This window comes from Acomys russatus, chromosome 32 (genome assembly GCF_903995435.1).
Source record: "Acomys russatus chromosome 32, mAcoRus1.1, whole genome shotgun sequence".
NCBI classification, from domain to species: domain Eukaryota; kingdom Metazoa; phylum Chordata; class Mammalia; order Rodentia; family Muridae; genus Acomys; species Acomys russatus.
In genome coordinates, this window is record NC_067168.1 from 33,669,906 (window position 1) to 33,683,876 (window position 13,971).

At 40.7% G+C, this 13,971-nt stretch overlaps 1 protein-coding gene and 1 non-coding gene across 2 annotated transcripts in view; both read right to left on the reverse strand.

Annotated features, from left to right (window-relative positions):
* Dock3 (dedicator of cytokinesis 3) overlaps positions 1-13,971 on the reverse strand; it is a 328,616-nt gene that overhangs the window by 307,699 nt on the left and 6,946 nt on the right. The gene's annotated exons all lie outside the window — the stretch shown is intronic.
* LOC127184480 (U6 spliceosomal RNA) lies at positions 3,514-3,625 on the reverse strand. The gene has a single exon (XR_007830125.1). It is a non-coding gene; the product is annotated as a U6 spliceosomal RNA (small nuclear RNA).

Consider the following 13,971-nt stretch of genomic DNA (forward strand, 5'->3'; position numbering starts at 1 on the left):
AGCAAATAATTTTAAGCAGGAAATTTATAATAGATACCTACATGAAGATAAAAACTCAAAAAGTTGGAAAAACAAACTGAACCCAATCCACAGAAGAGGGAAAATAAAGATAAGAGCAAAAGCAAAATAGAGACTAGAAAACAGAAAAAAAGCAAAATGAAAATAGCATTTGGTTTTTGAAAACAAAAACAAATAGATGAAGAACAAAGCAGACACTTCTTATGATTCTCATATGATAATTGTATATGAAATATGAGACATCAGGGGCTGGAGAGGTGGCTCAGTGCTTAAGAGCACTGTCTGCTCTTTCAAAGTTCCTGAGTTCTATTCCCAGCAACCACATGGTGGCTCACAACCATCTATAAAGTGATCCCATGCCCTCTTCTGGCATGCAGGTGTACATGCAGATAGAGCTCTCAAATATACATAAAATAAATAAATAAATAGTTTTTTAAACAAATATGATACATCATAATTGGCACTACAGAAATGCAAATGGTCCTTAAGAAATTATTAGGAAACTTTCAGACCTAAACATTTCATAACTCAGAAGAAATAGAAAAATATGCCTAGAAACTATGACCTACCAAATCTGAATCATAAAGAAATACAGACTTCTGGGTAAGACCAGAAGTTGCTTTCAAGTAACCCAGTGAAGGAAAAGAGTCAGAATAAGAAAAAAAGGAAAAAATAGACTTTTCCACAATAAGAATTTCAAATAATTTACCAAGGTAGATAGGATACTTGAAGCGTACAGAGAAAACAATGAATGACACATTGATCTGACCTCTGCAGGCACAAGCACACAAGTGCTACATATATATACATGCAGGTAAAACACACACACACACACACACACACACACACACACACACACACACAGTAAAATAATATAAAAAATTTTTCATAGTTAATGACCTCAAATAGGATGTTAGAAATAAACAGATAAAGTCAATACAACACATAGAAAACAACAGAGGAAAGTCAGCAAAATAGATGAGAAAAATCAATAATATAAATGAAAAAGTCAGTAACATGGAAGAAAGCTTCAGAAAACAAATTGAGATTACAACAAAAAACTAGAAATATTCTTATTTTTACTCTAATTCTATTTATGAATTTTTTATTATTGAACAATCTTTTTTCCATTATCATTTTAGTTTCCTTCTTTTCTATCATACCCAGTATTCACTTTTTTCTTTCAATTATACTATGAATAGCATTTTTACTATCTTATTGGTTCTATATAAATGAAAATACATTTTTTAATTTTCATTCTCCTAAATATAATTTACCTAACTTTTTTCTTGACCTTCATCATTCTTGGGGAATCTAAAGGCATGAAACATCTATTTAATAAAATTAGAACAGAAAATGCTCAAAATATAGAGAAAAGAATAGCCACCCAAATAAAAGAAGGAATCAGACATGCTCAGAGAACTTCTCCACAACATATTATACTCAAAATGTCATAAGCAGAAAGGAAGCAAATATTAGAATGTGTGAAAGAAAACACCAATTCACTTAAAGGCAAATATATAAGAATATCAGACCACCCATCAGCAAGTCAAAGTCACAACAGCAACAGTGAATATTAAGCCCTAACTGCCATCCAAGATTACTATAACCAGCAAAGCTTTCATTTAAAATTGATGGAGAAATAAAGTACATCTAACAACCAGAACTAAGGCAGTTCATGAATAACAAGTGAGCACTGCAAGATTCTTAAAGAAAAACTATCCACAGAGAAAGAAAAAAATAGTCTCAATCACAAGCATGAAGAAAATTATAATCTTGGGAGACAAACTAAAGAAGAAATCCATTATATCCAACACAGTCAACCAGTCAACTCCTAAGACTACTAAGGAGAGAAAGAAAACAACCAAAACCAAGCCAACAAAATTGTGAAAATTAATAAGCATCTCTCAATAATAAGCCTAAATGTAAATGGTCTCAACTTACCAATGCAGATTGGGTTACTGCATTAAAAACAAGACCCAACATATGTTACCACCAAGAAATATGCTTCACTGATATGACAGTTTGAATGAGAATGCCCCCCATAGGCTGTGTTTGAATGTTTAGTTCCCAGTTGGTGGAACTGTTTGGGAAGGAGTACAGGTCGTGGCCTTACTGGAAAAGATATGCCACCATGGGTGGACTTGGAGGTTTCAAAAGCCCAGGCTAGGCCCAGGGCTGGGGGTGGGGGTAGGGGGGCTGTGCCTGCTGCCTGCTGCCTGCTGCCTGCAGATCAGAATGTAAAGCTCTCAGCTACTGCTTCAGCATAATGCCTGTCTGCTTCCTGCCATGATGATCATGGAGAAGCTCTCGAAAATTGTAAGCAAGCCATCAATTAAATGCTTTCTCTTATAAGAGTTGTCTTGGCAATGGTGTCTCTTAACAGCAATAGAAAAGTAACTAAGACAATTGGTAAAGAGACCCACTATGTATGAAATACACACGTCAGAAGCCCATGGTATCTTCTTTAAAACAGGCTTCATTCTAGCCCAGAAAGCTGGCATTTCATGCACAGAGATCTACCTGCCTCTACCTTAGGGAGCTGAATTAATCTTACTAGGCATCCACTACCATACCTGGCTTAAAATATATATAGTTAGATATTTTATGTATGAGTGTTTTGCCTGCATGTATGTATGTAAAGTACATGTATGCGGTGCCCAGAGATGAAAAGAAGGTATCAGATCCACTGGAACTCGAATTATGAATAGTTGTAAAGCCCCAAACCACCATATGGGTGCTGAGAAAGAAGCATGGGTTCTCCGCAAGAGCAACAAGTGCTCTTAACCATTCCTGTAAAGCATGTCATAGAAACAGAAAAGGTTCAAAGTAATTTGTGTTTATTCAGATAGTTGAAGAAAACTAGAAACCAATAGTAAGAAAAATTACAGAAAATAAGAAAATATTTTGCGATTGAACAATATACTCTTGAATGGCCAGTAGGTCACTGAAGAAGTCAGGAAGAATATAAAAGTGTCCTAGGTTTGGGGGCTGGAGAGATGGCCCAGTGGCTAAGAGCACGTACTGCTCTTACAGTGGACCCAAGTTTGGCACCCAACACTCACTTCAGGCAACTCACAGTCACTCCTAGCTCCAGTAGGATCCAATCTTGCATTTGTGAGCATTACACACACATACACATGTACATACACACATGTACACAAACACACTTTAAAAATAAAACATTTTTTATAATTGCTAGATGAAATAAGACAGGTCAGCGGGGAAACACGGTTTTTGCCATCAAGCCTAACAGTCTTGAGTTGGATCCCTGGCAGGCTCATGGTGGAAAGGGAGAATCAACGCTCTTAAGCGGTCTTCCACAGCAAATGGGTGTCTACAAACATACACACACAAACAGGTAAATGAATAAAATGCAAAATACTTTAATTTACTACGAATTATAGTCAACCAAAAGGCATCTATACAAATACAAGATATGAAAGTAGGTTTCAATAAAGAGAAAGACTAGAAAAATCTTACTGGCATATTTTTTTTAATATGGAACGCTTCACAAATTTGCGTGTCATCCTTGCGCAGGGGCCATGCTAATCTTCTCTGTATCGGTCCAATTTTTTTTTAGTATATGTGCTGCCGAAGCGAGCACCTTACTGGCATATTTTAAAAGTTCAGTAAGACAAAACTGAGTGAAAGCCTTCCAAGAGAATGGATAAAGCAGAAAACAGTATCAAGTACCAGGAGTTGAAGACAAGTAAGAAGAATCAGAACATTCAATCATTGGCAAATATTAAAATTAGTAACAAAGTAATAACCAAACATGTGAGGTCTACAGGACACTATTAAAAATCCAAATCTATGACTGATAGAATTTGAAGAAGAATGCACAGAAACATTCAATAAAATTATTTGCAGAAAACTTCCCAAATGTACGGAAAGAGACATACATCCAGACCAAGGAGAAATTTAGAACACCAAATAAGACTAGAAAATTATTTCCCCATGCCATATTGCTGCTAAAAACTAAGAGTTTTTCTTTGTTTTTTTTTTTTTTTAAAGATTTTTATTTATTATTATTATGTATACAGTGGTCTGCCTGCATGTACACCTGCACACCAGAAGAGGGCATCAGATAACATTATAGATGGTTTTGTGAACCACCATGTGGTTGCTGGGAATTGAACTCTGGACCTTTGGAAGAGCAGGTGGCGCTCTTAACCACTGAGCCATCTCTCCAGCCCGAGTTTACTTTTCTAATTGCTGTGACAAAACCACCTGCGGCTAACTGTCAACCTGATGTAATACAAAATGACCTGGTAAGGAACTCTGAGAGGCTGTCTTCACTGATTGGCTCTGGGTATGTCTGTGGTGGATTGTCTTAACTAATTTAATGTGGGAGGATCCAGAACACAGTAGGTGGCATCATTCCCTAGGTAGGGGCCCTAGATTGTGTATGAGTGAAGAAACTGAACTAAGTATATGCAAGCAGGCAGCATGCATGCAGTCATTTCTCTCTGTTCTGGAGATTTGCTGTGAATTTCTGCTACTTTGACTTCTCCAAAATAATGGACTGTAAGCTAAAATAAACTTTTCTCCCCTGAGTCACTTTCTGTCAGAGCATTTTATTATAGCAACAGAAATAAAACTAGAACACAAACTTCAAGAAGAGTCACTCTGGGTTTACTGTTTGAGAGTAGAGTCCATCACTTCCTGGAAGTCATAACCATAAGGCAACTGGCACGCTGTACCTGCCGTCAGGAAGTAGAGACACACTAAGCTGGCACTCAGCTTATTTGCCTCATTTTATTTGGTCTAGGAATCCAGCCCATGAAATGACACTACACACAGTTAAGGATATGTATTCCTACCTCAGGTAAGCCAACCTAGAAACTCCCTCACAGGAAGCCCAGAGTTTTGTCTCCAAAATAATTCTGGATACTGTGAAAATGACAAACAATATTAACCATAAAACTAAATATATAAAACAAAGTTTACTGAATGAAAACTACAGGAGAGAAGCACTAAGTCAGATATAAAAGCAAACCATCAAAGTAACAGCACATTTCTGAGCAGACACCCAAAAGCCAAAAGGGCATAGGATAAGATATTTCAATCTCTGAATGACTGGCAATAACTGTCAACCCAGATTACTATATCTACAGATGCTATTCTTTATCACTGATAGAGAAAGAAAAACTTTTCCATAATAATTAAGAACTAAAAAACATTCATGACAACTGAACTAACACTACAGAAGATAACTGAATGAATCTTATACACAAAAGAGAAAGACAAACACATTTGTGAGACTATGAGGACAAAGGGGATTCACTAGAATCATAAATAAGCCAATGAAGATAAGGAAAGTAGTAAATAATACTAAAGCAACAAAACGACAGGAATGAATGTCATTCCTGAACCTTCCAATAAAATCCCTGAATGCTAATTCTTAATTCCTCAACTAAAAGATACAAACAGAATGGATTTTTAAAATAACAGCTTCCACTGAATATGGTGGTACACCCCTTTAATGCCAGTACTTGAGAGGGAAAAGGAAGTGGATCTGTTGAGTTCAAGGCCAGCCTGGTCTACACAGGAGTTCCAGGCCAGCCAGGACTACACGGTGAAACAAAATTTATAAACAAATTGAGCTCTATCTAAGTGCTGTCTGCAAGAAATATACCTTACTGGCAAAACCAAACATAGCCTGCGGGTGCGGGGGTAAAAAGGATTTTAAAAATCTAAACTAATAGCACAACAAAGTAAGTATGTATAGCAATTCTAATACCTGATAAAAGAGATTTCAAATTAAAATTAGAAAAAAAAATGTGCTTAATTGCATTTCTTTGCCCCAGAAAATTTAGCAGCTTTAGGACATGGAATTGTCTTCATGTTTCTATCATCAGGGTCTAGTCTGAACTAGTAAAGAGCTTATTTACTTATTTTGATCCCCTTAAGGTTGTTTTAAAACACAGGCTGGAAGTCTAATATACAGTTGTTAGGCACATAACACTGTGAATATATATTTGTGCTCGACTCTTCTTTCCTAAGCCTGTTAGGGATTTACTGCTTATGGCTGAGTTCAAATGACTGATTCTGGGTGGGAGCCTGGGGATTCCAGTAGCAATTTATCTCACCTTGAACTGCAGTTATCACAACAGTGATTAGAAAATCTTACATCAGGTAATTGCAATATAATTTAACTTTTCCCTGTTACCTTTTGTTCAGCATCTTTAGGGAATTCTGTGTTTTGGATGAGTGGATTTTCCACCTTTAAAAGCACAACGAAGAGATTTTTGTCTATTTTGGTTGAAGTTCTTCCACAATGTAATGTATTCCAGTCTTTCTATAGTGTGAATTTAGTATGTTAAATTTCTTTGATGTTTATTTATCTGTATTCACTTTCCTAATTATATAAGATACATATTCATTATAGAAATATCAGTAGATATAAAAAAACCACATGCAAAAAAGTAAATGTTTTTTTACAGATATAACTCTTGCTAACATATTGACATCTTTCTAGTTTTTTTCTGTATACACATGTAAATAGGCATTTAAAATAATGTTAGGAGCATATTGTTTTACACACACACATACACACATACACAATTTGAAGTCTGAGGACAACTTGTGGAGTTAAGCCTTTCCTCCCACCATGATCTCCTCCTTAGTCAGCCTCTGTGAGAAAGGGTTTGCTGAGCCGGTTCAGGTAGGCTGGCTGGAATTACACATGCCTCCATGCCCAGCTTCTGACACGTATTCTGCATATCCAAACTCAGGTCCCTGTTCTTGAATGGCAGCACTTTACCAGCTGAGTCATCTCTCTAGCCCTTAGTTTTCTTCTTTGAAAGAAGAGAGGAGCCAGGTGTGGTGGGACAGGCCTGTAATTCCAGCACCCAGGAGGCAGAGGGAGGTGGATCTCTGTGAGTTCAAGGCCAGCCTGGTCTCCAAAGTGAGTCAGGACAGCCATGGCTACACAGAGAGACCCTGTCTAGGAAAAAAAAAAAAGAACCAAAAAAATAAACAAACAAAGCCAAGTGTTATGGTGCACACCTTTAATCCCAAACTCAGTAGGCAGAGGCAAGCAAATCACTGTGAGTTCGAGGCCAGCCTGGTCTATAAAGCGAGTCTAGGACAGTCAAGGCTACACAGAGAAACCCTGTCTCAAAAAAAAAAAAACAAAAACAAAGACAAAATAACAAACAAAACAAAAAAAAGAAAGGAAGAGGGGGGATATATGGAAGTAGGAGGTTGAGATTTTTATACCACTGTAGATAAACAGAAAAATAGGAAGCTTCTGAAAGACAATATCCCCTAATGTGTAACACAGCAAGTACCTGGACCACAACTAAAATAGGTAGTGATATATTTATAATTTTTTTAATTAAAAAGATCTTCAGAGACTATGTGCAAAAACTTTAAAAAGTCTTGCTTCTCCATACAAAATTTGTCTGGTGGGAGGTGTTATGCTTAAAAATTAAAGCAGTAAGATAAGGTAAGATAAGATAAGGTAGGTATACAGTAGGAAGGTATAATAAGGCACCAGGCATCAGACGTATGTAGTAGAGTTTATTAAATGAGCATGGGGGGAGTAGGAAAAGGGGGAAGGAAACCCCCGAGAGAAAGGAAGAAGAGGGAGGGAGAAGTAAGAGGGACGGAGGAGGTAGAGAGAGAGACCATGAGGAGGGTCACACTCCCGTGGCAGGTAAGCAATGACATCACAAGCAGGCCGACTGAAGCAGAATGCTAACAGGAGGAATGCAAGAGACTTGAGTGTAGTAAGAATTTTGGTTTCTTTTAAAACCCAGTTATATGAACATGTTTTTGTTTTAATCCCAGGTGTGGGATATGAGGCTGCTTTAGATTGTCCACAGCAGCTTACTAGGATTTGTCTCGTGCTCTAGGAGGGGCACGGTTTCTGCCAGCTGCAGAGTGTTTGTTTGGAAGTCTGAGGACTCTTGAGAGAGTATAAGTTGGAGAGCCCCAGAGGGCCTGTGGTGGCCGCTGCTCCCCCTACTGCTGCCAGTTCCTGCTACTGCTTTTCCTATTGCTGCATTGCTGGATTGCTAGTTATTGGACTGTTGGTCACTGATATTCTGACAACAAAGACTGGACTTGACCCAAGGAACTTGGCACCCTAAATCAGCAAGAAGTAGTCTAAAGAAGTCTATGTCCTGCTGGGCATGGTGGTGCACACCTTTAATCCCAGCACTTGGGAGACAGAGGCAGGTGGATCTTCCTGAGTTTGAGGCCAGCCTGGTCTACAAAGTGAGTCCAGGACAGCCAGGGCTACACAGAGAAACCCTGTCTTGAGGAACAAAAAACAAAACACAGGACCAAATAAAAACAGTCTACCCCCTCTTTCCCCTCTAAACTTTCTTGCCTACCTAGTGTTGGGGGGATGGAAGGGATTGGGGTGGAGAAGGGTGTTAAATATAGGAACCCAATAAAGTAGCCAAAAGCCCAGTTACAAGCACTCAGGCCAGTGGCTAGTCAGAATGAGAAATCTGATTACTAATGTTGTAGAGGAAACACAAGGAAAGAAAGGATGACTATTCAAGATATCAACAAAAAGTTTATTGAGACTTCTGCCACTGGGTTCCCTACTGATCTGCTCCCAGAGGGGATTTTCTGGTGGGATGGTGGTGGTGGTGGTGGTGGTGGTGGTGGTGGTGGTGGTGATGGTGGTGGTGGTGGGGATGGTGGGGATGGTGGGGATGGTGGTGGTGGTGGTGGTGGGGATGGTGGTGGTGGTGGGGATGGTGGTGGTGGTGGTGGTGGTGGGGATGGTGGTGGTGGTGGTGGTGGGGATGGTGGTGGTGGTGGTGGTGGTGGTGGTGGTGGTGGGATGGTGGTGGTGGTGGTGGTGGTGGGGATGGTGGTGGTGGTGGTGGTGGGGATGGTGGGGTGGTGGTGGTGGTGGGGGTGGTGGTGGTGGTGGTGGTGGTGGTGGTGGGGGTGGTGGTGGTGGTGGTGGTGGTGGTGGGGATGGTGGTGGTGGTGGGGATGGTGGTGGTGGTGGGTGGTGGTGGTGGGGATGGTGGGGATGGTGGTGGTGGTGGTGGTGGTGGTGGTGGGGATGGTGGTGGTGGTGGTGGTGGTGGTGGGGATGGTGGGGATGGTGGTGGTGGTGGTGGGGATGGTGGTGGTGATGGGGATGGTGGTGGTGGTGGTTGTTATTGTTCTTTTTCTTCTTCCTGTATTCTGTATCAAAAAAAGATTAGGAGAATGGCTGAGCAGTTTGGAAGTAGAAACGAAGAAATCTAAGAAACAAAAAGTGGATGAAGCCGGGCGTGGTGGCGCACGCCTTTAATCCCAGCACTCGGGAGGCAGAGGCAGGAGGATCGCTGTGAGTTCAAGGCCAGCCTGGTCTACAAAGTGAGTCCAGGATGGCCAAGGCTACACAGAGAAACCCTGTCTCGAAAAATCAAAAAAAAAAAAAAAAGTGGATGAAAAGATTGCAGAGTTGACTATACAAATGGATAAGTTACAGTAGAGTTGGAAGTGTTTGGAAGGGATTAGCACCAGAAGAGGGAGAACAAAAAGGCTCAAACCAAGTGACTGAACAAGCTTTCAGTCCCAAGTCCCCTCAGCCCAGGAAGGGGCAGGGAGCTGGATGTGCTGCCAGCAGGGTGGGGGAAGCCATACAAGGTGACAGGATTAAAGGCTAGTCTGGGTAAGGGTTCGAAGTTTACTGCCTATATTTTCCTTGGCTGGTGCCATAGTTTGAGGAGGACCCCAGGACCCAGATCTGCCTGTCATAAAGTTCCTCTTGTAGGTTTCCAGGACCCTCTGGATCCTTCTATTTCCTCATTCTCCCAGGCTTCTCTCACCTAAAGCCTCAAAAGGATGTCCTCCACTCTGACCCACTTTCCTGGTAAATAAAGTTTTTCATGGGACGTGCCCATTGGACTAGTGTCTCGATATAAGTGAGTATATACCATTTAACTCTTTTTGCTTCTGGGTGAACTCACTCATGATAATTTCTAATTCAATCCATTTGTCCACAAATTTTGGGAATTCCTTGTTTTTAATAGCTGAGTAGTATTCCATAGTGTAAATGTACCACAGTTTCTTTATGCATTCTTCTACTGAGGGACACTTAGGCTGTTTCCATGTTCTGGCTATTATGAATAAGGCTGCTATGAACATGGTTGAGCATATGTCCCTGTTCCACCATTGAGTGGAGAAGGAGATCTGACTTTCACACAAACTCTGGTGCCCCATCTCTGACCACGTCCCCTGGATGGGGAGGCATGGTGGCACTCAGAGGAAGCAAGTACCAAGAAGAGACTCGATACCCTAAGAGCACATATTGGGGGGGAGGTCCCCCTCAGTCACAGACATAGGGGAGGGGAGTAGGGGGGAAGCAGGATAGAGGGAGGAATGGGAGGATACAAGGGATGGGCTAACAATTGAGATGTAACATGAATAAATTAATAAAAATAAAATAAAAAGAAAATCAAAATTAGCACACATCTCATTTAAAAAAAAAGAAAAAAGAAAAGAAAAACAGCCCTTTTCCAGAGAAAGGGTTAATATTGAGCCAACTGAGCAGCCAGAGGAAGGGTGTCCTGGAATTTAAAATCACTATTGGTTTTCCCAGTAATTGTATAGCACATGCCTGCTAATGACGCTGATCATGGTTATGATGAGATAACATAGTATCCTATAGAAATGATAGATCTGAGGAGTTTTAAAGAGGCTGTTGTTTTCTTCAGATGCATTCCTCTTATGTAAGACAAATATTAAGTAACTGGGCTACCCAAAATAGAATTATTCCCCAAGATTGGAAGGATCTTGGAACAGCTATGCCTGTCAGCAGTTACAATTGTTAACATGGTAGAATGAGGAAGTCGCAAATATTGAATAGCGAAATAGAGCAAGGGGAGTGAATATTGTTAAAGATCAATTCCTTAGTAAAGAGCAGCACTCTGACCTACAATAACAGATCTGACTTGACGATGCTGTTATAACACAGTATCACTGTTGCCTTTAAAAGCTCAAGAAAAAGCCCACTTCACTCGCTAAGATTGTCCATGCTCAGGGGAAGCCTTCACAGGTGTTTTTGCAGATAGCTTCAGCTATAGACAAAACCGTATCGGACCCTGATTTGAGACAGGTGTCGATAGAGACCTTGGCATTCCAGATTGTGAATACTGAATGTGAAAGAGTTATCAGACTAGAGGAGGGAGAGGGTGTGAGGGAGAGAGGGTGGGATCAGGAGGTGACGAGGGAGGGAGGGGGCTACAATCGGGATGTAAAGTGAACAAAAAAATTTTTTACGTTATCAGACCATTTAAAGTATGAGCAGTGCCAGTGAATGAGTGGAAAAGGGACACAAGTGACATTGGCTTTCAGTAGCATCATGCCAATACTACAGAATAAACTATAGCTAGAGATCTCAGATATCAAAATGCCTGGTGCCTTAATTGTGGCAAATTTGGCCATTTACAAAGAAATTGTGACCAAACTAAAAGCCTCAGATCTCAAAATGTCCAATGCAATAACTGAAAAATACAGTTTCCAAGGCATATCTTAAAATGCTTGGTGCATTAACTGTGAGAAATATGGTACTTTCTGCTGGAGATGCCAACAAGCTGTTTCTGGGATCTTCAAAAGAACCCCTAAGCTTCCCAGGGTTTGCTGATGTTGTGGCAAGGGGTATCACTGATCAAATGAGTGCAGGTCCAAGAGAGATATCCAAGGCAACGTCTTGCCATCAATGGAGAGTCTGGTAGCTCAAGGCCCCACAGCAAAAAGTACAAGCCATTTCAGACAAATGCAGCCAAGAGTCACCAGGTTACAGAAAACAAAACAAAACCTTGACCACTGATGTGAAAAGTATGTAGTTCATTGAAAATGTCTCTGCTTATAATTTCTCACCAAACACAGCACATACTGCACCTATGTTTCAAATCTTGTTTAAGGTATTGTACATATACAATTCATTTTAAAATGTAATATAAAGTTCTGGTCCTTGAAAGCTACTATTGCAAACTATTTAGAACAATTTAAAAATGCAAGTTAGTAGTCAGTCACCTAAAATAATCAAACTTGTAGTCTTGTTAGGTACTAGTTTAGTTACTTACCAAAATAAGCTTTATTTAGACTCTTGTGTATGTTTTCAAAGTCAAGTAGAAAGTAAATAGCTAGAAACAAGCAATATTTGTCCATTTAGATATACTGAGATATGTGCTATATGTCCAAAAAGAGAGTTTTTATGTCAAGGTTTTTCTAAGAAACAGGTGTCTTTCTTAGTCTTGTATAGATAACCATTTTTTAAAAGATTTATTTATTCATTATTATGTATACAGTGCTCTGCCTGCATGTACACCGATAGGCCAGAAGAGGGCATCAGATCACATTATAGATGGTTGTGAGTTACCATGTGGTTGCTGGGAATTGATTTTTTTTTTTTTTTTTTTCGAGATAGGGTTTTTCTGTGTAACAGCTCTTGCTGTCCTGTAACTCGCTCTTTAGACCAGGGTGGCCTTGATCTCACAGAGATCCCCCTGCCTCTTCCTCCCAAGTGCTGGGATTAAAGGCCTATGCCACCACCGCCTGGCCTGGTTGCTGGGAATTGAACTCAGGACCTTTGGAAGAGCAGGTGGCGCTCTTAGCCACTGAGCCATCTCTCCAGCCCAACCATTTATTTTTTGTTTCTATATTTATGTGATCTTTCTTAGCATAGTGTACACCTGGGCTTTATCCTTGTACTAAACTTAGAATGAATGTATTTCCTTGATTATTAATGTTTCAATCTTGTTTTCCTTCTTGTTGTAATTCACATGGAGGTTCATAGAGCTCCTGTTTTTGTTATACAGCAGGAGGGTTTTTTAATTACCTTAATCAATTCAGGAACCATTATCAAGAATTATAAAAATCATCTGTGGGAAGTCTGCCCAACAGAGAAAGCAGCATCTATGGAGCAATAATATTATGCTTAGGCAGTGAGGGTATGTTCGTGCTCAACTGCATTGTGCCAGGCATATGGGACAAGCGTGGAAGGGCAGTATAGCAACAATAAGTAGTCTTGAGGCAAAACCTCTGGGGCTTTGCCTAAACCAGAGATATACTGGTTCAGCAGCCATACAAAAACTAGTGGCCTCCTCCAGGAAACCCACTTGCTTGCTTTTGCCAATCCAGCATGTGATTGCTCCCAGCATGCTTCCGTCAGCTGCTGGATGACGCCTCTCAGAGAATTTATGCTGGGCTCCTGTATACAAGCACAGCAGAGTAACATTAATAGTGTCAGGAATTGGTTCTGTCCCATGGAGTGGATCTTAAGTGGGGCCAATCTTTGGTTGGTCACTCCTTCAATCTTTGTTCCATCTTTGTCTCCACACATTTTGTCAAATTTTGGGTTGAAGGTTTTGTGGGTGGGTTGGTGTCCTTATCCCTCCCTGGAAGTCCTGCCCGGCTATGGGAGGTGGACACTTCAGGCTCCATATCCCCGCTGCTAGGAGTCTCAGCAAGGTGACCCCCACAGACTTCCTGGGGCCTCCCCTATGCCACATCTCTGATACATCTCAGAGATGCCCCCCCCCACCTCCAATTTCCATTCTCTCACCTGCCTTCCACCACCAGCTCTCCCTCTTCTCTATTCCTGTACCATGCTCTATCCTACCCAGTTCCCTTCCTCCACCCACCTCTAATGTCTATTTTATTTCCTGTTCTGAGGAAAATTCAAGCACCTTCCCCTGGACCCTCCTTGTTACTTAGCTTCTTTGGGTCTGTGGATTGTAGCATGGTTGTCCTGTACTTTATGGCTGATACCCACTTATAAGTGATATAATCCCAGCACTCAGGAGGCAGGGACAGGTTGATCTCTGTGAGTTAGAGGCCAGCCTGTTGGGGGTTGGTCTGGTTGCTGCCCAAATGAGTAGGCTCATGTACCCCAAAATGTTTGTAACCTTGCCTAAGAACTTATTCTTATTTGACCAATAAAAAGCTATCACACCTGGGCAGGGCAAATGAGATAGGCATGGC